General features: G+C 42.9%; 1 protein-coding gene across 24 annotated transcripts in view; it reads right to left on the bottom strand.

Moving 5' to 3' along the window:
• The window catches only part of FOXP1 (forkhead box P1), a 628,059-nt gene that overhangs the window by 536,955 nt on the left and 65,635 nt on the right, over positions 1 to 25,469 (bottom strand). For 5 of the 24 annotated variants that reach the window (XM_054550588.2, XM_063721989.1, XM_054550596.2 and 2 more), the window contains one exon: positions 17,426 to 17,549. The exons of 15 other annotated variants lie outside the window; for them this stretch is intronic. The gene's annotated coding sequence lies outside the window, so the exon portion shown is untranslated. Of the gene's footprint in view, positions 1 to 10,684; positions 10,803 to 17,131; positions 17,243 to 17,425; positions 17,550 to 25,469 lie in introns of those variants that run through there. 4 more of the 24 variants (XM_063721984.1, XM_063721992.1, XM_054550590.2 and 1 more) reach the window with 2 other exon arrangements.

Below are 25,469 nucleotides of genomic sequence, written 5' to 3'. Positions count from 1 at the left end.
AGGTAATCATCATTTTTTTCTCCAAAATAATTCTATTTTATTCTAAAAATGATTATGGATTACTTAAGGAACAATACTCATGGAGATGTTTCCATCAAGAAAGCACATACTGTGCGATGGTCAGGGCTCAAAAGCTGAGAAGCCTGAGTTCTGGACCCGGTATGGTCTTCAATCACTAGTGTGGCCCCAGGAGAGCCATTTATCATCTCCAGATTCCAGTCTCTTCACCTGTAGGGTCAGGGCATTAACCGATGCTCTTCAAGTTCCTTCTACCTCTAAGCTTCTGTCTTTTTGAAAGAAGCATATTTCTTCTAAATACTTTAAACTAATTAACTTCTCCTTTAAGCTTCCTGATTAAAAAGAGATTTTTGGTTTTTGTTTTGTTTTTACCATGATTCACTCTTATGCTGACCTGCCCTCAACACTGAAGATGTGCTGTGACCAGAGAGTTTTTCAAGCGCTTAGAATGCTAAGCCTGGCACCAGTACCTAACCCTATTGAGCCAGCATCCCGGCGGCTGGCAGCATCCCCTGGGTGCCCAGGAAAGGCTTCCATTCCTCTCCAACGAGCATAGCTCCATGTCCTGTAGAAATCTGTCCAGATGTATTCTAGATTGATGCTTCTCAAACTTCTGTGCATAAGCATCTTTTGGAGAGCATTGCAAAATACAGATTCCTGGGACCCATCCCCGAAGACTCTGATTCACTAGATCTGGAGTGGGCCTGAGATTCTGCATTTCTAGAAAACTACCAGGAGATGCGGATACTACCAATCATGGACCACACTTCGAGTCAAATGGCAAAGTCCTGTTCTCCAAGCCTCCAAGCAGCTTTGAGATTCAAGAAGTACTTCCAAGGCTCAGACATGCTCCCTAAAGCCATGAAGTCTATGTCACATAGAAAAAAAAAAAAAAAAGAAAAAAGAAAAAGAAAAGAAATGAAGAAATGGGCTGAAGTTGTTTACCATCTTTAGGATAAAATTTGAATTTCTTTCCATGGCCTGAGGGCCCTACATAATCTGGCCACTTTCTACTTCTCTGACACTACCTTAACTACCAACCCAATCCCAAACTATAACCAATGTAGATACAGTGGCCTTCCTTTTGTTTCAAGCAAGGCAAGTGTCTTCCCATCTCAGGGCTGGTGCACTTGCTATCTCAGCTTCCCAAGATGCCATGAGCCCATTCTTTACACAACTGGTCCCTTCTCAGTACTGGGTCTTAGGGACAAAGGCCACTTCAAAAAGCTTGTCCTGCCCACCTACTTAAGTTAGGTTCCAAGTTAGTCTCAATTATATCATCCTATGTGCTTACTTCAGAGCTTTTGCCCTGAGCTATTTGCTCATTTGTCTTCCCCACTACAATATAAGCTCAATTAGATAAAAGAACTATTTCTCCTCATCGCAATGCTCCAAAATTTCAGAAAAATGCCTGGCTCATAGCAGGTACTCAATATGTGTCTTTTGAGTGAATAAATGAATCAACAATGGAAAGAAGTAACTTTTCGGCACTCTCTAAAAATATAATTGCCATTTGTTGAAAACTCATTATGTACTGGGTATTGTTTCAAGTCTTTTATAATCATTATTTCATTCTATTCTTACAACAAAGTTCTTAGCAGATATTATTATTTTAAACTCAATATGCAGATAAGAAAACTGAGGCACAGGGAGTTTTAGTAGCCTGACTCAACTCTATAAAGCTTGTGCTCACGGGAACTGCATATTTTCCAGCCAATACCCTAATATAAAAGTCCTGAGTTTTTGTGATATACCCTTCTGACTCAGGCTAGCTCAAGTGAATTTTGGCACTACCTGACCATGCTAGTACTAACAATCATGGGCCACATTTTGTGACAGGCAGGTAATGCAAATGAGCGAGGAAGGCCAGGGGTAAGGTAATAGGGAGAGAGAAGGAATGTGGCAAGCTGAGAAATCCTCACTTTATCAGCTTCAAGGGAGAAGCCATTGTACTTCCCCCTCCAATTACTGCCACATGGGAACATACCCTCAAGAGCCTCAAGAGCTTTCAATTCTACAAATAAAGGCAGTAATCTAGATTTCTATTTAGTAAAATTTCAGAATTTTTCAAAGATGGCAGCTAACTTTTTAAATAAGTTATATTTAAACAAAACAAACATGTTGCAATCCCTGTAGCAAAGGATGGATGAGGTCATGCACTGTCTCCAGTTTTATGATTCCAGAGTGATTCAGAAGCACAGAGAAGCAGTACGGGTGACACAGAAAAGCACCAGTAGGTGTCTGGGCAGATAAGAGCTTTCTAGAAGAATTCATTATCTTGAGGTTTTGGGAGGAATTGGAAGATTGGGTGGAAAACACATTTCACAGGTCAGAATATCATACTCGAAGGCTTGGGGGTGAGGAGTAGGCAAGTCAACAGCAAAGATCAGCCATAAGGAGAGGGCTGGTGGAGGTTTCCTGTGGGAGTTTCGTTTTCATTCGGACTGGAGTGAGTAGCAGCTTTCTAGCTAAGACATAAATCGGTTAAACAATACTCTATGTGGCCGGACGCAGTGGCTCACGCCTGTAATCCCAGCACTTTGGGAGGCCGAGGCGGGCGGATCACGAGGTCAGGAGATCAAGACCACACTGGCCAACATGGTGAAAACCCGTCTCTACTAAAAATACGAAAATTAGCTGGGTGTGGTGACGCCAGCTACTAGGGAGGCTGAGGCAGAAGAATCGCTTGATCCAGGGAGTCGGAAGTTGCAGTGAGCCGAGATTGCACCACTGCACTCCAGCCTGGCGACAGAGCAAGACTCCGTCTAAAAAAACAAAACAAACAAAACAAAACAAAACAAAAAAAAACCAATGCTCTATGTGTATAGTCATTAGTGCTGTCTTATTTGACTTCTAATATTTTAAAGTAACCAGGCATATCTAAAAATAAAGGGTGAGTCACCACTGTGGTGCGTGGAAGTGTGTGTGTGTGTGTGTGTGTGTTGTTAAGAAATCAACAGTCATAGGACTGAATTCCATCTTCATGGAACCCCATAGCTAACTAAAATACTTAACTGTTCTGAACTCTAGACATAAAAAAATACAGCAATTGAAATTTTTAAAAATACCAGAAGATAGATACCCAAATAAATTATCCTTTCCACAGTACAGAGGCAGAAACAAAAAAGAAAAGAAAAAAATGACAGAAACCCTCACCTGCCTACGTAGAATTGTATAACTAGAAAAACTATCTCTTAAAGCTGAGGGTGAAATAGAAGCTTTTTCAAACAAACAGAAGTTTATCACCTCTCTATAAGGACATTCTAAAAGACTTATTTCAGACCAAAATGAAACAATTTCCAGGAGAAAGTTTTTTGATTTAAGAAGGTAGGGAACAGCCAACATGTGAAGTAGAGTAACTGAAAAGTAAATGCACTAATAAACAATGTGCAAGTCTCAAACACTTTTTTAAAATGTAGCAGTACCCCCACTTGCTTTCTACCCCAGCTCACGGTATTTACACTGTAGCAATATCAATCACCAAGGCCATGGACTGCAAATGTGAGTGCGCAGGGAGGCACCAGATTGAAGCCCAAGTTCCCACCCTCCATAGTACAGAGATTCTTAAACAAGTTCCAGGAATCTGCTGTTCTATCCAACAGATACCCCAGGTAACTCTGATAAAGATCTGAAGAACACTGCATTGCTCTCTGACTACTTTAGGGGAAGGAATTATTCAGTGAACCCCCAGGGGCTCATCCCTAGGAGGCTCCAGCTGAGAACACTATCAAACCTTTGTTCTTTTCCACTTCACTACAGCCCCAGAAGTACCTTGGCCCAGGAGGTCAGCAGTAACCCTGCCTCAACCCTGCTAATCAAGAGCTGCAATAAATTAAAAGCCCATTAAAATATTTTAGAGAAAAGCCTAGAAGTGCTGAAACATTAATTGTGCCATATTCAATCTGTTTTCCCAGAGATTTGAAAAGCCAGATTACCATCTTGGGGGTCATTAGAAAGAATGAAGCTTTCTCCCTTTTCAATTTACATATTTAAAAATGCATGCGTTCTGGCAGTGGCTACTAAGTCCTTTCCAATGCTTTCCAAATCCTGTGGCTACTCCAAATGCCACAGTCTAGCCATGGAGAGAGAAGCGTGGAATGCCACCGGGGCCTGCCTTGTTTTTGTAAAGCAAAGGAACCCAAATCCCAGGACCTGTGGTTGCAAAACAGCTCCAGAAAAACAGGTAGAGGCAGCAACAAAACAACAAGTGATGTTTTCTTGTTTTGTTCTCCCCTGTTTATTTTTCCCTGAAGCAATCCCTGCTCAGTACAAAAGTCTGCAGGGAGCTGGAAAGAGCAGCTGTGGTTCCCTGAGGCCGGGACCTAGCAATCAAGTTGTTTACCAAACACTGCCAGGCACCAGGAAAACAACAACAGCACAGACAGCATTTGCATCTATTTTTCAAAAACAACCTCCAAAAGTCTGCCCTGGAACTTGCCTGCATAGCTGAGAGAAGAGCTTAAAAATTAAAGGAATGAACTGTACTGGGTATTGGCCTCCATGGCCTAAATGTAATCAAGTATTCCATTTCTATTGAAGAATGTCTATCCTAAAAAAAGAGGATTGAGGAACTGCAGAATCTCAAGCAGTGGATTGATACAGACAACATACTCACCACGGGCATTTCTGAGCATGCCAACAAAGGCCCTCTCAGCAAACTGACATCATATGCTGAGCCTCCAGCAACTCACAGACATTTTGACCAAGCCCCAGAATCTCCAGGGGGGTTTGTAAAACATAGATTGCTGGGCCTCTTCTGCAGTTTTGCATTCCATAGGTCCAAGATGGGGCCTGAGAATTTCTAGCAAGTTCCCAGGTGATACTGATGCTACTGATCCGGGCACCATCCTTTGAGAACCAGTGCTCTAAAGCTAGATGCTCTACCCCACCCTGAAGATCTAGGAAGGAATTCATTTCCCACCTTGACCTCTCCCATGGGTTACCTGGTTGAGTTATGGCAGTTACCTTGCATAGCTGTTTCGAGAACAAAATGCATTGGATGGTTTCCATCTGCTTCTCCAGAGGCTCCACCCACTATCCCCCACCCAGCTCTGTGTCCTGGAAGGCCGCTCTCTGTCCAACCAATGGGAGCTCTCATCTCAGGAGGCCACAGAAGATGGGGTACTCATTTCTCTAGTTCTGAGTCCCTCTTTGACCAGTGGCAACCCCGCCAGGCAGCTCTCTCCACACAACCCCTCTCTCTGGGTTCTTTCAGCCCTCCTCTGCCTCCCCTAGTCCACTTAAGGCCTAGGAGAACTAAAAGCCATCTATTTCCATCAGGGACTCTTATGCAAAAGTCAAATTCAATGTGTTGCCCACTGAATCTCCCTTGGTTTGAGAATGCTAAATGGCAATTTTATACACACACATAATATACGTATGTATATATGCACACATATAAACATGCACAAGTATACATATGTGCATATAAACATACAGACATACAGATATATACATCTTCATAATTGTTCATTTTTAAATGCAACTAAATCAGATTGGCCAGAAAACTTGGGAGTCCCCTGGCCAGGGCCACTTCATGGAGTTTGCATGGATGTTTCCTTGGGTCCCACGTGCCACAGCAAGAGTGAGCCCGCTCTGTCTAATCTGTTACACAACCTGATAAGAAGTGCATTTGTGAGAGCTTCAATCCTTCTCTAATTTACAAACTTAGTTTCCTTTGTTGCAAATGGCACCAAAATAGAAATGGAACAGAAGTGGGTGGAGCGGGCTCCATCACCAACTCCTGTGAATAACTTTTTGACAATGCTGAACCCAGTTCAAAAAAGCACATCAGCTGCAAAAAAAGGTATGTGTTTGTCAGCTCATAAATAAGATGCCAATCCACCTCAATTCATAGGCTAGGAAAAGAAGAACAAATAATACTTGTTTTTAAAATAATAATAACTCAAACGTGCCCTAAATAAGCATCTGTCTTTAGCGCTAAGTTCTAATAAAGTTCTGGTAAAAAACGGTCACCAGATTTAACCAAATGGGTCACTACACCAACCTCCATGGTTTGGGCAAGCCCATTTAACTAACTTTGTTTCAGTGAAGTTCCCTAAAACTAACCAATCACTATTCCTTTTATTAATCTTCCACTAGTAAGATTTCTTTCAACTCACCAGAGGACTTATTGGTATCTATGCTCAAAAACAAATTTTTAAGTAAACCCACTAGATTAATTAGAACACATGGGGAATTACGTAATTACTTTTCTAGCTCTGAGGCTCAACCTGAAACCTTTTTGGTTTGTTTGTTTATTGCTCTCTTTTTCACTAACAATCTCCTGAATATTCCATTTGAAACTCGCAGGCTAGTGAGATTTTTCCTGTGGCTTCTGTCTGCTCCATTCCCCCATCTATGTCCAAACCCTGCTCTAGAGAACAACTGACCTAACTGATCACTTCCCCTATTCGGGGATGAGATAGACCATCATCCTACCTGTTTCAGAACACTCGAGAATCTCCCTTCTGTGCTGAAGAAACGCCACTCCTCCTTCCCCTGGGCCTTAGTGCTCACCTCTCTCCACCATCTTCCACTACCATCATCTGGATGAATGGAGAGACTTGCCTTTTACCCTTAAAGACGTCCCCTCTCTCCTTTTCCAGAAGCCACTCATTCTACATCTTTCAACTTCAAGCAAATAAAAAAGAGTTGGTCTCTCTTCAATTCCTGTTACAGCCAAGTTGTTCCTCTGCCAACAGCCCACCTCACCTGTCACCTACCCTCAAGGAAAGTACCATCACCTTCCTCCACCATGATTCCAAGATCCATGGAAACCTTTCTATTCACAGTCACATGTAAGGGAACCACTGCTTCCTGCTCAGCCAACTGGCAGTTACTTCTAAATGTCAAGGATGGCTAGGCACAGTGGCTCACATCTGTAATTCCAGAACTTTGGGAGGCCGAGATGGGCAGATTACCTGAGGTCAGGAATTCAAGACCAGCCTGGCCAACATGGTGAAACCCTGTCTCTACTAAAAATATAAAAATTAGCCAGGTGTGGTGGCGGGTGCCTGTAATCCCGGCTATTCGGGAGGCTGAGATGGGAGAATTGCTTGAATCCAGGAGGCAGAGGCTGTAGTGAGCCGAGATCAAGTCTCTGCAGCCTGGGCGACACAGTGAGACTCAGTCTCTAAATAAATAAATAAATGGCAAAAATGTTCTCCAACACCTTTCTCAGGTATTTTACTACCGACTGAGCATCACTAATCAAAAAAATTCAAACTCTGAAATGCTTTTTTTTTGAGACTGAGTCTCGCTGTGTTGCCAGGCTGGAGTGCAGTGGTGCGATCTCAGCTCACCACCACCTCCAACTCCCTGGTTCAAGCGATTCTCCTGCCTCAGCCTCCCGAGTAGCTGGGATTACAGGCACGCACCACCACACCCACCTAATTTTTGTATTTTTAGTAGAAAGAGGGTTTCACCATGTTGGCCAGGATGGTCTCAATCTCCTGACCTCATGATCCACCCACCTTGGCCTCCAAAGTGCTGGGATTATAGGCGTGAGCCACCGTGCCCAGCCCAAAAGGTTAAAACATTTTGAACACCAACATGACCTTTCAAAGAAAATGTTCATTGCATGGGCACAAAAAAATAGAAAGAATGAATAAGACCTGGTAGTTGATAGTACAGCAAGGTGACTATAGTCAAAATAATTTAATTGTACATTTAAAAATAACTAAAAGAGTATACTGGGGCCAGGCGCGGTGGCTCACGCCTGTAATCCCAGCACTTTGGGAGGCCAAGGTGGGCAGATCACGAGGGCAGGAGATTGAGACCATTTTGCTAACACATGGTGAAACCCCATCTCTACTAAAAATACAAAAAAATTAGCCAGGCGTTGTGGCGGGTGCCTGCAGTCCCAGCTACTCTGGAGGCTAAGGCAGGTGAACGGCGTGAACCCGGGAGGTGGAACTGGCAGTGCACCAAGATCACGCCACTGCACTCCAGCCTGGGCGACAGAGCGAGACTCCGTATCCCAAAAAAAAAAAAAAAAAAAAAAGAGTATAATTGGATGGTTCACAACACAAAGGATAAATGCTTGAGGGGATGGATACTCCTGAGATGATTATTATGCACCACCTGCCTTGTATGGAAATATTTCATGTACCCCAATACACCTACTATGTACCCATAAAAATGAAAAAATAAAAATGTGAAAAAATAAACTAAATAAATAAATTTTTAAAAAACAAAGAAAATACTCATTGGAATATTTCAGATTTGGGACTTTCAGGTTTGGGATGCTTAACCATTGGGATGCTCAACCATTAAGTATATATAATGCAAATATTCCAAAATAAAAAAAAAAAATTCAGAAATCTGAAACACTTCCCAGTCTCAAGCATTTCAGAAAAGGAATACTCAGCCTGTATACGGTTCACAATTTCTGTCTAGATCCCTGCAGTGTGGTCACTTTTGTCAACCTCAGTAGCCATAAAGATGGTGCTTCCAACAGCCTAGCCAAGGCTTACATCAGGCCTGATAAGGACAAAGCACTCAAAAAAAAAAAAAATTGTTGAATGAGTGAATATATGCCTGTTTTATCTTAACTTCCTTAATCCTAAAAGCTTCTAGTCCACTCAAGAAGTGGCACAGCACAGGAGCTACAAGCATGAGCTGCTAAATGGACTGCCTCGGTTCAACCCTAGCTCTGCCCCTTATTAGCTGTGACCTTGATCAAGTTCCTCCACATCTGAAAATTGGGTTAATATTTGCCCTTACACAGTAAAGGCTTAATAAGTGCTGGTTAATAGCCACTACTTCCTCTACATCTGAGGGCATGGTTGAAACATGTACCTCACCATCCCTTAGAACTGTTCTACTTCTAAAACTCTGAATTCTCAAATTCTCCCCTGACTAATAACCTCCCGTGGAGCTGGGTCATTTCTCCTGAACTTGCTCCTGGACTACACTGAGACATGCCACTAACCACATTGAATCCATTGCTCCTCCCAGTGCACACAATCCACCTTCACGTTTCTGAACTCGGTGTCTTTTACATCATCTAAGACTCATATCGTGGTACCCAGTGCCCTGAAATCCCCGGTATCCCTCAAGATGGCCTTGTCTTTTCTACTGACTTCCTGTTCGAGCTCTTTGGTTTCTTTCACAGAGTGAGATCAGCAAGGCACGGTCTGGGATTTGCAGGTTATATCCTGGATGGTGGCACAACAGCGCCTGGGACACAGAAGGTTGGGAGGCGTGACGCTCATCAGGAAGGCTCTTCTGGGGAGCCAGGAAGAGTCCCCAGAAGCCCACTTGGCACCCTATCTATAACAAGTTGCTCTTTAAGAATCATGGGAACTCCAGAATCATTTTCACAAATACCTTCCACTCATGATTCAATTAAACGTCAGAAAACACAAACCTTCCGTTCCCACTGGCAAACTGGGTCTAGCTAACTGAGCACGGCTAGCACAAGGCAGGCCCCCTGCTAGCAGGGCAAGTGGCGGCCCTGTCCCCAAGGCCCAGGGGAGCCTCTGCAGCTCCCTGGAAGGACGGTCAAGTGAACAGAGAGCTGGCTGCCATCTGGGTTCTTTATAAGGCTTTTGTGGTAAACATGTTTATTTTCTTTTGATTGGCTGGGCTTATCAAGTATTTTGTTTTGAGTCTTGCTCTATAAACATGTTTACTTTGAGGGGAGAGCTTTTTTGATAGCTAGCACACTTGTTTTTCACACTTTTAAATTCAAAACATATTTTTCACAGCCTGTGGTAAACAACTCAAGGTGGTAAACAAATTATATTATTTTCATCTTCACACTAGAGAGGTGATCCCTATGTATCTATTCAAAGGCTTGAACTGGGTTGCCGGTAACCAAGGCTCTCTACTGGATGAGAACAAGAATTATATTCATAGCGATGATGTTACTAAAAGGAAAACATTACAATGGCAAATCCTGCAGTATCAAACCTAAGCCTCGGTTTCCCCAGTGGGAACATTCTAGAAGAAGCCAGCCATAACAACAGCAGGGGTAGTCTTATTAATTGATGACATCCATATTTTCTGTGAAAAATTAAGGTTATGTAACCGGCATACATAACAGCTAATACGGGAGGAAAAATCAAATAATGTTTCAAAGAATGAAGAAACCAACTAGGTCACAACACTAAGTGCAATTCTTTTGAGATCTGTTTTCTGTGATGATTTTTGCCTGCTTTACAATTAGAAAAAATAAAAAACAAGTAGTAGCCTCTAATGTAAAACTGAAAAGCCTTCCATTATTGGAAAAGGAGGACAATAACAAAAGAGTTAAGAGAAGAAAAAAAGGAACATATCTCTTGAGAGAAAACCAATGGTCCTTGAAGTAGGATTTAAAAGTGCTGTTTACATAGAGGCATCAGAAGAGGCCCTCTGTGGAGGTAAGTGTGAAGTCTCATAGCAGTGGAGCCAAATCTGTCTTCTAGAGAGTTCTCTTGGTCTCCATGTTCCAACTAGAAACAAAAGCCATCTTACCACAGGCCTTTGCAGTTAGTTACAAATTACTTAAAGGAATAAAAATACAGGCCAAATTACTTGCTAAAATAAATAAAACCCCCAGCCCCCAAATCATCTTCTAAGCTTATGCTCAAGTTAAGTCAAAAAGCAAACAGAATTTCAACATGATGAAACCCCATCTCTACTAAAAATACAAAAATTAGCTGGGCGTGGTGGCACACACCTGTAATCTCAGATACTCGGGAGGCTGAGACAGGAGAATCACTTGAACCCAGGAGGTGAAGGTTGCAGTGAGCCAAGATAGTGCCATTGCACTCCAGCTTGGGTAACAGAACGAGACTCTGTCTCAAAAAAAAAAAAAAAAAAAAAGAATTAAGGTTGTAGCACCACACTATAGTAAACCTCCTCAGTGACTCGATGTTATTATTTCATCAGGTATGGTATTGTAGGGAGGGGAGAATGGCAGAAGACACAGGAAGCCTGTATGGAGCCTCATCCATCATTCAGGCCAGATCATGTACAGAACATACAGGCATCAGAGTACAAACATACTAAGTAGCCTTGTTTTCCAAGGTTATAACATGCTCTGGGGACATGCTGCATTAGGGGGTCAGGAGAAGGAGCCAAGGGCATTTGGAGGCAGCCACTATTCCTGACTTTCAGATTCTCTCCTATCAAGGAAGAAGACCAAAATAAATAATTTCCAGGTAGTTTTAGCAGAAGGGCAACAAGACCCAGGGGGTGAGTACACACCACAAATTCCCAGGAAGATCAACACCATCCCAGCTTTGCCAACAGCTGTTTGAGATGTTTCGCAAGTCAGTGAGCTTCTCGGAACCTGAGTTTCCCTTCTTATAAAATGAAGGCATTTGAATCCCATCTTTTTGAACAATACTATGTCATAATTTTATGCCTCAAATCGAAAAAACCACTTTGGGGGATAACCGAGAATTCCTGGCTACATCATCCAATCAATACAATACTTGGAGCACTTTCAAAAAACCCACCAAGGAACCAAAGCTACCATAACTTAAAAGGAGCAGAAATGAAATTTCAAATTAATATGATGTTGGCCAGTGACTAGTCATCAAGCATACTTCAGCATTTAGTTGTCTGAGCAGACAGGTGACTCAGCGGGGAATGGGTTACCCAGCCAGCCACGCTCATCTGACCCACTGCCTCAAAGTAATTTTTCCTCAATCTTCAAAACCAAGAAAGTAAATGACTAATGAAATGACTGAAGAATAACTTCCAGACAATTCTTACAACATTAAAAAATAAAACCAAACTTCAGCACAACAGTAAGTAGATGAGAAGAAAACAACCCGGCTCAGAGCTGTCCAGCGTCTGATGGCCACAGTTCCTTCTGACAAAGGAAACGTGCACATTCCAGGGTGTGTGGAATGATGTGGTTTGGAAATGTCTCGAGGGGCCAAGAGAAGAGCTGATGATCAGGACAATGTCATCAAGAAAAGTGTCATGGAGCCCAAGTGGTGACAATTCTGTTGCAAATATGAGAAAGGAAAGGAACACGCTGGTCCTTCACCCTGGTGTTCAATGCGGTCGTAGGACTTTTGGATATTCTCCTGGGTACATCCAGTTCTAAGACCAACTAACATGTGCAAAGCCTGTGCTGCACTGCACATGAGGTACTCTGTCCATAGCATTTTCATCCACCCTCTTATTAAGCCTTATAACAGTGGCAAAAGTAAATGCTATTATCTTACAGATGAAGGAACCAAGGCTAGTAAAGGGAAGTCCTTTACCCAAGACCACAGTTAGTGACAGAGCCACATCTTTCTGAAACCCAAGCCTCGTCCCTTAACCACCAATGAATACTACTGAGTACCATTTTTCCAACAGCTCAAACAGGAAAAGTAGGAACGTTTGGAAGAGTTCCCAAAATAAAGCCAAACTGGGAACATAGAGTTATAATTCTGTTCAGACCTCCACGTTGCCTCCCACTGTCTAAAACCCTTGGCTTCTTGCATGAAGTCAGGCAAACCTGGGAAGCAGAAAAGCAAGGAGCCAAGTCACCCCTGGTAGTGCAGCTTGGAAATGACACGGGACATCTCCCCCATGAAAGGAGACAAGGTGGGAGTTTATGACGGCATATGAGGCATGCACTCAGTCCTCCTATTGGACTGTAGAAGAGGGATGCTTTTTTTTTTTTGAGATAGAGTCTCAGTGCATCGCCCAGGCTGGAGTGCAGTGGTGCGATCTTGGCTCACTGCAACCTTCGCCTCCCCTCCCAGGTTCAAGCGATTCTCCTGCCTCAGCCTCCAGAGTAGCTGGGATTACAGGCGCTTGCCGCCACGCCCGGCTAAATTTTTGTATTTTTAGTAGAGACAGGGTTTCACTGTGTTAGCCAGGATAGTCTCGATCTCCTGACCTCATGATCTGCCTGCCTCGGCCTCCCAAAGTGCTGGGATTACAGGCGTGAGCCACTGCGCCCAGCCCTGAAGTGGAATGCTTTCTATTCTTCTCTCGGTCTCCCTTCAATTCTCCCATTTTCTTCTGAATCACAACTGTGGGCATCGTCCCCCTTCCACTCTTACTTCTTCCCCTCCACGAATGTCACCCGTCACTAAAGTCTAAAGGATGAGATTATCACTTCCACCTGGAAGCCTCTCAAATGAAATTAAATCAAACATTTATTGCACTGTGGTATACATGCATTGGGTGAGGTGGGGGATACCCAGGCACAGTCTGCCTCTCAGGGCAAGAAGTTAAATAACAATGTGCGATTTAAATAACATTTCAAGACAACAATAAGAGCCTTGTCACAGGGAGTACATGATTAATTGCCAGATGAATTCTACAGACAATAATTGCTGCAAAGTTCAAAAGGAGGGAGCAATCACTTCCAACAAATATATCCCAGGTTGCAAACTCTCCACTAAGTCTTAGTTCGCGGTTGGCTTTGGCAGTGTTGGGAGTTGGCGCTGCCTGGGGTCCGATCCTGGCTGTGCTACTCATGGTCCAACCCCATTTAAGTTTTCTGGGCCTCTGTTTCATTAGCTGCAAAACAGAGGTAATGATACTTCCTGCATCATGGAGTGGTTTGAAGATTAAGTGGGATAATGCATGTAAACCTTGAAACAGGGAAAGTGGTAGTCTTACATCTCCTCTCTCCATGGCGGCATATCTGCTATTCGAATCTGCACACGCTCCCTACACTGGCTCCCCCTCCTCACCTCCCTGTGTTCGCCAAAGCCCCAGGCTTTCTTTTCCAACTAGCTGGTAACTTTTCCAACTAAGGGGCTGCACGGTATCCTTCCCCCAGTACCAGCCAGCTACCACATTTGCCCTTGACTTAGGCTCGCTGCTGGCTCTTGCATCCAGACTTCCACCTCCATTTCTAATATCCTAAGACAAGAGCAGGAAGCTGAACATCAGGGTACTTGGGTTCAGCTCCCAACGTTGCCATAGAGTAGCCTTGTAATTCTGCACACATTACACAGTTTCTCTAAATCTCCATTTCTGCTTCTATAAAATGGGGCTAATGAAAGTCCCGACCTCCAAGCATTGCTGAGATTAAATTATCCAATTGGAGAGCACTGTGCTCAATGCCTAGTCAACCAGCAAGCGCTCCACACCTGAGAGCTGCTGTTCTCATCTTTGCTTGGACCACACAACTAAGTGAACAACAGTGTCCCCGACTGCTCTCTCCTCTCTCAAATGTGCGAGCTGCTGCCAGTCCTTCATGGTACCAGATTTGGGTCAGCGAACCACAGAACTTAATTATGCCCCAGTTTTCTTTCATGCCCATTGATCTAATTTTACATTAAAGTTTCACAAATAGAAACAGGTACTCTCACGCACAGCCAGGGCCAGGGTAAACTGACACCGCCTTTCCAGTTGGGTGGTGATTTGCTTCAACAAGACTTAGAATCCCTTCCAAAGAGTAAGGAGTGAACAGGAATGCATGCTTTAACAAAATAGTAATCACTGGAGAAAATTCAACTATAAAGTTACAAAGGAATACATCATAGCATTATCTAGTATATGAAAACAGAAAAACAAATGTCAGTTAAAAACTATTTCTGATTCATATGATAATGAAATATTATGCAACCATTAAAAAGTATTGTAAAAACAAACAAGGGCATAGAAGGAAACATGAGTCCCAAATCATACCTGCTTACCAAATGTCTATTGAATGATATGTTGCGAAACTGCTTTTTTTTTTCTTTTTTTTTCTTTTTTTGAGATGGAGTCTCGCTCTGTCACCCAGGCTGGAGTGCGGTGGCACAACCTCAGCTCACTGCAAGCTCTGCCTCCCGGGTTCATGCCATTCTCCTGCCTCAGCCTCCAGAGTAGCTAGGACTACAGGCACCCGCCACCATGCCCGGCTAATTTTTTGTATTTTTAGTAGAGATGGGGTTTCACCATGTTAGCCAGGATGGTCTCGATCTCCTGACCTCGTGATCCACCCGCCTTGGCCTCCCAAAGTGCTGGGATTACAGGTGTGAGCCATGATACCCAGCCCAACCCTGCTTCTTTTTAAAGTTATTTGAGTACTTACTGTGTGCCAGCTGATAGGAATGAGCACATTACATATGCTAGGCTACTGCAAAATCCAATGAAGTGTTATTACCCCCATTTTACAGACAGCAAATGGAGACACAGGGAAGTAAAATAACTTGTCCAAATACACACAACTAGTAAATGGATTTAAACCCAAGTCTTATTCCAAAGCTCTTGCTCTTTTCTAATGAGTGCTGCTGCCTATAAACTTATTAGTATATTTATGGCTGCATTAAGTATATTTCTATAGGGGGAAAAAGGACTAGAAAAGCTGACAAAAATACTAGAAGTAATTCTTTTTGGGGGGTGGCACTACAGATAATGTTTATTCTAGCTTTGATTTGGTTTTTAGATTCTTCACATTTATCATAAATCATGTTTGTAATAAAGGGAGGAAATTTGGGGGACAAAGTATTTTTCTGTTTTAAAAGCTCAAATGGCAGCCACCATCTTTCCCTCACTGTGACAGAAGCAGATGCTAGGCAGGCGCTGGGCTTGTGAGGGAAGGCAGTGCCTACCCAGTGGTTAGAGGTCCAGGTGCTGGAGTCAGATGGCCCGGGTGCAGAACCCCCAGAAGCTCTGGGGAAGCTGCTCGGGCCTCTGTGAGTTAGAAATAGGCAGGTATGTACAGGGCTTGGATCAGGGCTCACAGATCCTGAGGGCTCTGTAATATTAGTGATACTTATTGTTTTACGAGTGACATCTTCACTATACTCAATACGTTTTATAGCCTCTTTCTGCAGATGGAACCAAAACATCGTTAAGGCAATGTGTCCCAATATCTTTTAACCAATTATCATAATAGATCCTACAACCACCCCTCTCTGGCCCCCAGCCTCTCAAGGGCTTAGGGCTGTCAAAGCAACAACTTAGGTCTGCAGAGTGATACCTGCCTTGGAATTCCAGCTCTGACCCTGGCTGACTCTGAAATCTCGTGGATGTCACTTAACTTCCTTGCCTCAGTTTCCTCGCTTACAAGATGGAGAGGGCAACAGCTCGTAGCTCACAGGATTGTGGTGAGGACAAACGGGAAAATATATGTGAGACACTGAGCTCAGCATTCAGCCCACCGGGACTTCTCAATAAACTTGACCCATGATGACTACTTCGGCATTTTCTGATACAGCTCTACTCTCCGTATGGATTTCGCCAATCATTATGGGTTTCTTCCTTGTAACGGTTTTCTTGCCATCATTTTTCCATATTTAAGCATTGTATTATAATAGAGAATAGAGATGATGCATGCCCTTGTACAGATTCTGATACTGTATGCTCCCTTATTAGTCAGCCAGGGCTGCTGTAACCAAGTACAAGAGACTCAGTGGCTTGAATAACAGGCATTCATTAATATTTGCTCATGACTCTAGAAGCTGAAAGTCGAAGATCAAGGTATTCACAGGGTGGGTTTCTCCTGAGGCCCCTCTTTTTGGCCATCTTCCCTCTGTGTCATCACACGGTCTTCCCACGTGAGTTTTTGTTCGAATCTCCTCTTCCTATTAGGATACCAGTCACACTGGATTTGGGCCCACCCTAATGATCTCATTTTTAATTTAATTATCTCTTTAAAGTCCCTATCTCCAAATACAGTCACATTCCGAGTGAGGTACTGGGGGTGAGGGCTTCAGTGTATACATCATGGGGGGAGGACATAATTCAACCCACAACAGCTCCTCACCTCCTGAAAGGACAGAGCTAGGCCCCAAATTAAGAATCAGCTGTGCTCTAGGAGGCTCAGATAGGAGAACTGCTTGAGGCTAGGAGTTCGAGATCAGCCTGGGCAACATAAAGAAATCTCTGTCTCTACAAAAAATTAAAAATTAGCCGGGCTCAGTGACATGCCCCTGATTCCTAGCTACTCAGGAGGTTGAGGCAAGAAGATCACTTGAGCACAGGAGTTTGAGACTGCAATGAGCTATAATTATGCCACTGCACTCCAGGATGGCCAACAGAGCGAGAATCTGTCTCTAAAAAGAAAGAATCAGGCCAGGCACGGTGGCCCAAGCCTGTAATCCCAGCATTTTGGGAGGCCAAGGCGAGCAGATCACTTGAGGTCAGGAGCTGGAGACCAGCCTGGCCAACATGGTGAAACCCCATCTCTACTAAAAATACAAAAATTAGCCAAGCATGTGGTGGCAGGTACCTGTGATCCCAGCTACCAGGGAGGCTGAGGCAGGAGAATCGCTTGTACCCCAGAGGCGGAGGTTGTAGTGCGCCGAGATTGCACCATTGCACTCCAGCCCGGACAACACAGCAAGACTGTCTCAAAAAATAAATAAATAAGAAGAGTCAGGCCATGTGCGGTAGCTCACACCTGTAATCCCAGCACTTTGGGAGTCCAAGGCGGGTGTATCACTTGAGGACCAGCCTGGCCCACATGGTGAAACCCCATCTCTACTAAAAATACAAAAAATTAGCCAGGTGTGGTGGTACTTGCCTGTAATCCCAGCTACTCGGGAGGCTGAGGCAGGAGAATCGCTTGAACCCAGGAGGCGGAGGTTGTTGTGAGCTGAGATCCCGCCACTGCACTCCAGCCTGGGCAACAGAGTGAGACTCTGTCTCTAAAAAAAAAAAAAAATCAGTTGATCTTGGGCCTTGGGCTTTGGCAATCTGAGCCAGTCCAGGTACTTCAGAAAATGAAAGCACACAGGTGCAGCACAATGGAAAGGCTTCCCCCTAGACACTTATGTGTACTGTCCTCCCAGTGCTGTAGTGAGCTCCTTGCTCTTCCCAGCCACCAGACCTGCAGAGGGGGCCGATGCCTACCAACTGCAATGTTCAACTAAGCTCTGTCCAATCGAGTCAGCAGACCCAGCCATTGCTCATATTTACATTTGTAAAAAGTCAGGACGGAAAGTGTTCATTCCTGGCATGAACTCCCCAATCTGGGCTCATAAACATAAATCAAAGCTGAAGGTCATTTTTAAAAAATCAGTACATACCTCATTAAAACAATTTTTTTAAACTGAGTTTCTTGAACCACGGCCTATAATTTACAAAGTGCAAATGTCTGAGATACGTGTGCTAAATTTAAAGAAACAACTATTATTAAACACCCCATTATGTAAGGCAGTGAAATATATTTGCACTCTGTATATCCGTTATAATATTTCAACTGAGCCTCACAATGTTTGGCAGTTCTTTCCTTCGGTGATAATAAAAGGCTTTTCTTTCCATTAAATATCTAAATTAAGTCAAATAGTGTATGTTAAATAAGCCCATAAGTCCTTTTGTATGATGCAATGAAGTCTTGAAATGCTTATCTACTGAGCACTCTGGCTTAAAGGCTGGTGGTTTATGTCCCCTGCAGAGCCCCGGGACCCTGCTGGCTTGGCCAGACTGTGAAAATAAGCTTCAAATGACCAAACGCAACTGCAACTTTAAAAGTAGGAACCAGACCAGACACAACAAACCACAGTGTAGTCAGCCTCACTTGTCATAATTCATGTGTGTGGAATTCAACTGTAAAAGCATCCACAGAGTGCTAAATTTCCTCCATTGGGGCATTCCATGTGGAATGTCAGATTTTGAAAAGCTGCTGATAAGCCACTCCTGATTACAAGTCTACAAGTTGTAGAATTAATAAAAAAAAAAAAAAAATTATCCCAACCCCAAAACATCTCTGTCTGTGCCATCCAATCCTAAACAATGTAGGCAAGTGCCAATATTTTTAAATACCCAGGCCATAAAAATATGCACTCAATTAGTGGCCCGGTATGAACACTGACTTCCTTTTTTTTGGTTTTCTTTTAGCTCCATGTCTACATTATTCTCCATTTTGATGGCCTACATAATGATCACTTATAGCAATCCTTTTTTTGAAAAAGAATCTCATCATGGTTCAATGACTTAAAAATATAACTCTTACAGATTTTTAAAAGAGAAACTTGAATGGATAAATATATTCATGTGTAGATTTCAAAGCCATGCATGTATATATAGATGTAAACACATGAAAATGTAATAATCCAATTAGCACATCTTTTCTGGAAACTAAATTAATCTTAACAAAACTGGCCTAAGGCTCAGGTAGGAGTTGAGGGAACTGCTGGTGATGACGATGACAATAATAGCTGCCATTTAGTCAACACTTACTTTGTGCCAAGTGCAGTGCTCAGCCCTTGACATAGATTTTCCCATTTGGCTCCTCATAACAAAGCTCTGATGTAGGAATGCATCTTTATACGTGAGAAAACCACGGCTCAGAGATGGGAAGTCACCTACTCAAGGTCACATAGTAATTAAGTGGAGGAACCAGGGGTTGAACCTAGTTCACATTGTGCTATATTGCCTCCCAGTGGTGCCTTAGAGACAGGATATAGGCCCTGGCGAAGCGTAGGGTAATATACCTGGCCCCTAAATGACCTCTCATCTTGGCTACGGACAGGCAGCATAGCCTAGGCCCCATCTCAGGAGAGGATTTAAGAGTAGACACACCCTGTAAGCAAGGTAAAAAGCCAGAGCCATATCCCACCTCTCTTGCAGACACAAAGGAAGAAATCCCCACCCAAAAATGAACTCCTAACCTTCCTCCACCTATTACCTTATTGCCTTGTTACCAAAAGCACCATATGCATGTTTCTGAAGAGTCTATTTTTCCCCCGTCACGACACACTTAAGTAGTACATATTTAAGACAGAAAAGGAATAGTAGTCCTCTTCTTTCTACAATGCAATCCAACTTTTCCTGGGTGACAAAAGATGGATAAAGGGATGAGAGAAGCAAAGGTGTTGGATTATCCATTTGTGAATGCCACTTCATACAACAGCTGGTCACTACCCAGTAGAGTAGAAAGAGAACAGAAAGGGAGTCAACCAACTTGGATTCTCGGTTCCATTCTGTCCCACATACTGGTACCGTCATCTCTTCCCACACACAGTAATGAGGGAGGAAAGACCATCTCCACCCCTGTGTTTATTTCAGACTTTCTGTGACTCTGAGAGCTTCCTTTAGGTACACAGAACCAGGATGCCAGCCCTACAGCTCAAGCACCAATGCCTAACACCAAGGAAACGTCACCCTCAAGAGTTAAACTGAGCATCTCCTTACACAGCAAGCACACAGGAGGATCCCTGAGATACTAGTAAGGTCAGCTTTAGGGGAACATGAAAACAGCCTGCTCCAGTAACATTTACCAGGCATTCCCAACTGCCTGGGCTCCCAACCTGGCCCATACCTCTTTCCTTAACTCCAGATGTGTGTACCTATCTGCCTCTACAGCCTGTCCTCTGGAATGTCTAGACATCTCAGACTCAACACGTCCAGAACTTGATTTTCCCCCTTGAGCAGGCTCTATCCACATGATTTTCCCTCTCAAGCAGGCCCTGACCACATCCTTCCCTAATACAGCTTGTCCTTCCCAATCACAGTCCACGGCAACTACATCCTTCTCATCACACTCAGGCCAATCATCTTTGAGTCAATACTGACTCGTGTCTTTCTCTTAAATTCTACATCTATTCCATTAGGAAATCCCATAGAGTCTGCCTTCAAAACAGATATAAAAAGCCACTACTCCCCTCCTTCATTACCAACTTCCTGGTCACAGCCACCATCATCTCCCTGCCAAGCTTCCTAACAGGTCTCCCTGCTCCCTCTCTTGCCCCACCTGTAGTCTATTCTCAACACAGTAGCAAAAGGGAACTTCTTAAAACTTACACCAGATCAACACCTCCACCTCTCGCACCAGAACTGTGTGAAAGTTGATTATACAAAATGGGCCACGGTGTAGCGCAAGGTGTGAAAGTTCATGATGTGGAATGGGTCATTCTTTGTCATACCCCAACTGAACCACTCTGAGGGCCTGGAGGATAAAGGCACTCAGGGCACACAGCATTGCTCCAAGAATGTAATTCTCTGCAAGACCAGCTGCTGAAACTGCCTGCTGCAACTGTAAGACCGGGTTTACCTAATAGCTGCTGAAATGACCTGCCACAACTCTTAAGGCTAGCTCTACCTATCACCGTCACTCGCTGTTCAGAGCTTGCCAGCTCCCCTAAGCTTCTTCTCTTGCCAGTGAGCTTTCTTTCCATTTCTAATAAAACTATGTCTAATAAAATCCTCAAACTTTCCTCCAATGGGTCTGTGCGTATGCCTCGAACTGCAATTCTGTGATTCCCAAATAAAACACTGAATTTAGACACTTGTCTCTATATTTTGACTTTGACAAAGGCAAGTCCTTTAATGGTATGGCCCCAATTGGCTCTCAGGCCCCATCTCTCACCACACTCCCCCAGTCCACTCCTCTTGGCCACAGCAGCCTCCTGACTGCCCTTCGATTATGTATGACTTGCCCCCAACCATAGGGCCTTTGATTAACTGTTCCCTCTGCCTGGAATGTTCTACAAGTCTAACTCCTTCACCTCCTTCAAGTCCTTACTCAAACAGCACCTTTAAAAAGAACTACCTAGTGTCACAATCAAAAGCACAGCCCACTCTCACTCCACAGAACTGCCAACCTCATTCCCTGGTTTTTCTTCTGCACACCCCTTCTAACCTCCTAACTAATCTACTTATTATGTCTGTCTGTCTCCATCCTTTCTCTCCCCAGAATGACTGCCCACAAGGCCAGGATCTTTGTCTGTTTTGTTCATTGATTTATCCCACATGCCTGGAACAGTGTCATGTACAAAACAGGCACTTGGTAAATATCTGTTGACTGAACAATTGAATAGATGAATGAATCCAGGAGTGGACATTCTGTGAAGGCTCTCCCCACTGTTGGGAAGGGTATGTTCTCTTCACCTCCTTTTTTTGCCTTCATACAAGTTGAAAAAACAGACCTGTCTAAGCTCAGCAAATACCCAGCACGTACACCACAGTTCCGTGACCTGCATGTGGAGCCAACCCAGGTGAGCAGCTCAATGCTCTCGCCCACTGGGCCCAGTCACAACCTCAGAATTCATCTCACACCACGCCCAGTAAGGGACTGAAACATCCTTTATCGCTCCTCTTCCAACATTCCTTTCCACTCACTAACAAGATACCCAGCCCTAAGACAAGAAAAACAGTTCAAAGATGCAAACCTATTATTAAATAAAAATTAATTAGACTCACAGCAGGCAACTTCAAAAGAAAAATACTAAAACTACCATTTTTTATAAAAGTCAAAATTTTAATTAAACAGCATAAAGACAGCCAGGCTATCTGCTTTCAGGTTTAACTCAAAAAGTTTAGTTTGTCAATTTTACGACAGACCTCCATTCTCTTCATTACAAACTGGCATTTCTAGACCCTCTCATAACCATAACAGGCCTTTCTGTTGAATATATAACCATGGCTGTACTATTCATGCCATCTATCCCATACCCTCTGCATCTAACCAAAATGCTTCACACAACGCGGTATGGAAAGCTGCTATGCGGACCAGTATCTCCATTCTTTCTGAATCTTAAGCTCACATTTCCAATGCCATTTTATTTCTGCTTGTTGTTTTACACTAAGATGTGATTAAATTTAAAAGAAACGTTCAACTAAATGGTATACGTATTTCCCTTTGATCAAAATTTACACAGCAAAAAAAAAACAACTGCATATTTATACAGCTGAGCTCGCCGCAAGTCATTGGAATCACGTTTGCAGGGTAACAGTCATTTTCAAGCTTTTATTAGTTACTATAATGATCGGAGACAGGGGTCATCAAAATGCCTTTGCCAGAGCCAATCTAACATTACTGCAAAGTCCCATAGTGAAATTAAAGAGGTCTAGGGAGGGAGGGGGAGGAGAAAGGGAGACTTTTGTGCTGTGTGGCTACAGAAGAGAAAAAAAGTAACTCAAGAATGTAACATTGTGAAGAAAACAGCACTTAACATAAGTTATATCTAGCTCATCTTTACTGGTTCAACATAAGCAAAAACACTGCTGCTACCAGGGTAGTGAGACCAGGGAGAGATTACTAAGGAAAGTTGCTAAAACAAAAGAAAACAAAAACCGTCATCTTTTTAAGGAAGGAACAAGGGTCAGAATACGCTCTGTCTCTGATATTTCAAAATAATTTTGTTTGCAGCCAGGAGAATGGGTTAGAAGAATGGCCAGTGTCGTTCATCTGAGATTCCGTAACACATTTTGTTTAATCAAATGTTCATTAAATACAAACTTATAAAAGAGTGACAACTAAATACAGCACATGATCCTGGATTGGATTCTGGACTAGGCAAAACAACAGCTACAGAAGAGATCAGAGACACTGACAACATCGTGCCACAGTCTTTTATCAATGCTAAACCTCCCGCTTGATTAATGTACTACAGTTATGTAAAATAACAGCCTTGTTAGGAAATACATGCTGAAGCATTTTATGGTAAGGGTGCTTGAGATTTCAAACTTACTGTCAAAGGATTTAGGGAAAGCATAATGCAAACGTGTGTGTGTGCACACACGTGTGTGTATCTGAGAGTATGAGGAGGGACAGAAAAAGAATGATAAACAAATGGAGCCAAATATAATCAATTGGTAAATCTGGCTAAAAGGCATAGGGAATTCTTGCATTATTCTTGCAACTGTGTTAAGTTTGCAATTATACCAAAAGAAAAATGAGCTCATACTTTGTATCCTAATCTCATTCCTAAAATATATTATCTTGGTTGTTTTCTAGAAAATGAAATATACTAATCAGAATAAGACTCATTCTGCTGTAGGCCAGGTGCGGTGGCTCACGCCTGTAATCCTAGCACTTTGGGAGGCCGAGGCGGGTGGATCTCCTGAGGTCAGGAGTTCAAGACCCACCTGGCCAACATGGTGAAACCCCATCTCTACTAAAAATACAAAAATTAGCTGGGTGTTGTGGCGGGCACCTGCAATCCCAGCTACTTGGGAGGCTGAGGCAGGAGAATCGCTTGAACTCGGGAGGCAGAGGTTGCAGTGAGCTGAGATCACATCACTGCACTCTAGCCTGGGCAACACAGCAAGACTCTGTCTCAAAAAAGAAAAGAAAAGAAAAGACTCATTCTTCTGTTCATTCATTCACTTAGCCAATCGACACATACGCCATATATGAAGCACCCATCCAGGGCCAAGTGTGTGTCTCGCCTGTCAGAGCTGACTGTGTGTGTGCTTTCTCTTTCACCCCCTGTGAATTTTAAATAGCTACATCATTGGTAGGAGAAAAACATGGCTTTCCAATTTGGAAATGATGTCAGCCACATTAGTTGGTCCTGAGAAAACAACCCATACTTTAATACAAAGTTTTAAATAGTCAGAAAAGAGGATCAAAATATTATGTCTTACTTTTCCTAAAAATATTAACCTACACTGAAGGTGATCTATCAAAAAAAATACATGTGGCTATGCAAAACACAGATGATAATCACAACACATCTGCAAGTCCAAGTCCATATAGATTCACAGCATTGAAGAGAAGGCAATAACGAAAGGCTTTCAAATGATGGAAACACTGTCTAGTCATGTGTGACATGACTTAAATAAGTAACAATGCAAGAATGTATTTGTCTAACCATTGCCCAGGGGTTTCTTCGATTTAGCAGCCAAACTGGCAACAGGGATTATATTATCAGTAGTATTCTATACCACATACCACTTTATTAACTGTCAGAGAAATGTCTATTATAATAATTGCCAGTGGAATGATGTTTATTTTACTACCAACACGGCAACTTGACCAATCAACTCGAGATTTTTCATCCAATCCTTCCCAGAAATGGCCAGCATTCCAGGAACACTGAACTGGTATCACTTCTTTCTCCTTTATCTTCAGTATAATATTCATACCAGGGAGAAGAGAAAACACTCTCTTTTATTGAATACTGGCTCAGCAACCTACCTGGTTCAAATTCCAGCTCCTTCATTTCATTAGCTACATTCTTAGACAAGCTACTCATGCTCTCAAGACCTCAGTCTCCTCAACTGTAAGATGGGAAAACAAACTCACTGGGCTACTGCAAAGATACAACTAACTAGGTAGTGTCTACATCTAATGTTGCCTGCATAGAATGACTGTTCATCTTACCTAAGTCATATTCCGCTGGTATATAAGTGTCATTATTAGCTCTCCCCTCGAAATACATCAGGTATACTGGATGCTATCTCAAATGTTAAGTCAACTCAGTAACAAGATATTCAAGAAATGGTCCAATGGAACATTAGAGTAATAAGCCCTCCCCAGTGAAAAACTCTTTGCCTTTCCTCTTAATGAACAACTGCTTGGGGAAACCAGAGAAAATCTTGCTGGACATTTGACAGTGTTTTTTTCTGTTTTTTGTTTTTTGTTTTTTCGCATTTTGTCTAAGCACATGCATCTCTAAGAACTCTAAGAAACTTAATTAATACAACCAGCCCCAGCTGGACCAAATGATCTCATCAGATCACCGGCAGCAAAAAGATTCCCTGACTCCAAATTCCTACCCTTGTTAGGCAAACAGAATTCTTCTACAGATGAGAAAATGCAAGCTCAAGGTCAGTCAACCAAAAACCTCCCCATGCTTATTTGCTTAGAAATGTGAGAAACAGCAAGAAAGATAAAAGAA

The sequence above is a fragment of the Pongo abelii genome, chromosome 2, assembly GCF_028885655.2.
Source record: "Pongo abelii isolate AG06213 chromosome 2, NHGRI_mPonAbe1-v2.0_pri, whole genome shotgun sequence".
NCBI classification, from domain to species: Eukaryota; Metazoa; Chordata; class Mammalia; order Primates; family Hominidae; genus Pongo; species Pongo abelii.
The sequence above is the reverse complement of the archived record's forward strand: the minus strand, read 5'-3'. Positions and strand labels throughout refer to the sequence as shown.